Here is a 1,766-nt window from a genome sequence, read left to right as displayed (position 1 = left end):
AAAGAGGAACCAGAGCTACTATGAATTCATGCAGAAGCATTTCCAAAAGGATTTCAGTAGGAACTTCAACATACATTTTCTAAAAATGTACAAGTTCGGTGGATTAGGTAGCAAACTTGACGCTGCTTGAGGAAGTTGAGTAGCTTCACCTGACAGCAATGTGGTACATAAAACAATAACAGGCCCCACATTTTTTGAATGCATTGTAGCTTGCCACACATTTTTATGCACGTAATCTCCACAATAATTCTGTGAGATAACCACAGAATAATATTGTGAGACAATATCACCTCAATTTGGCACAGGAGAAAACCTAGTCAGAAGCTAACACTCCAGTCTCCTGATCAGTGCAGTTGCTTGTTCTCCTCTCTGCCTCTCTCTTTTTCAAAGCCCTCCTTCAAATTCCCCCTTCATCCAGGAAGGCTTCCCTGACCTAACCCAGGCCAATTTCCTTTTCACTTAGCATTTTGAGGAATTTGTTACATACCATAACACAATGCCTAAGGGCATTGGTTCTCTAACTTCAAGCTGAGGGCTTGATTCCTGGGCCCCACTCAATGGTTTCACATTCAATACATCTGGGATGGAACCCCAAATAATTTGTATTTCTAACATGTTTCCAGGTGCTGCTGAAGCTGCTGGTCAGTGACCACAATTTGGGAATCACTGATTTAGAAGCTAGCAGAATCTTCACCCATGCCCTAAGTTCAGAACTGCAAGTCAAATATACAGCATGCCAATGTTAATTTTCTCAAGCAAAGACCTTCCAACAGTTAAGTCTCATTTTTTCTGGATATTCAGAGACCTTGACTGCCAACAGATTACTTCCAAGTTTGGCAAACAAACTACTTTAACTTGGCCATATTATTTCTTTGGCATTAGAAAGCTCTGCTGTTCTGCTTAAATTTCCTGCTCTGTTCTCCCTAAGCTAAGGTTAGAGCCTACAGTAGGCTATCACCACCATCATCACTACAGCTCATGCCTGTCCAAGTGGACTTTTCCATACATGGTCTCTTTTAATAGCCGTAAGTAGGAGAGACAGGGTCTTTCTTTTTGTGAAGGTGCGTGGGAGGTTGTATATCTTCATGCCTGTCTTTCTGTCTACTTCCAAACTGAAAAAGTGACTGACCATGTGAGAGAAATATCCNAAAAAAAAAAATAATAATAACTCTTGGAAGGTTGATCCCCAAGGCTGGGTTGCAGACCTCATTGGAGAAGGTGTAGTTCAGTCCCTTTGACATGAGAGAGATTTACTGGTTTTTCCAGGTACAGCTGGTCTGCAGTCAATGGACAAGATGGAACAACCATGCAAGCCTCAGGTGGATTAAGCACAGGTAGAGTGAGGGTCTGCAGAGGGGATGGGGGTACTGAGAAAGGCAGTAAGCCTTCAGGGTGCTTGTTTCCATACTGAGAAGGCCATGGGAAGATTATTTCAAAGATAAGCCAGCAAGTTCATGGGTGTGTAGCTGGGGCAGCACCACACAGGATGCCCTCACACCCACTCTTCTAACCCTCCAAGCAGTAGCTGGAAGTTGCAAGAGAGTTCCTTCCTCCTGTAGGTTCCTCCAGGGACCTCTACTGAAAAATGTAACATAGTGCAGACTTTAAAGGAAAACAAGAAATTATGTTCATTATCACTGAGCCTATAATGATGGATGAGTTTGGAGTAGAGTGGCAATAAATTAACAACCAGTACAGCCCTCAATAAGGAACATGAGATACATAAAGAGAGTATCAACATGTTCTACAATGAATTCTCAGGTTTT

This window comes from Galeopterus variegatus, unplaced genomic scaffold (assembly GCF_000696425.1).
Source record: "Galeopterus variegatus unplaced genomic scaffold, G_variegatus-3.0.2 Scaffold5072, whole genome shotgun sequence".
Taxonomy (NCBI): domain Eukaryota; kingdom Metazoa; phylum Chordata; class Mammalia; order Dermoptera; family Cynocephalidae; genus Galeopterus; species Galeopterus variegatus.
Note: the sequence above shows the minus strand (reverse complement) of the source record.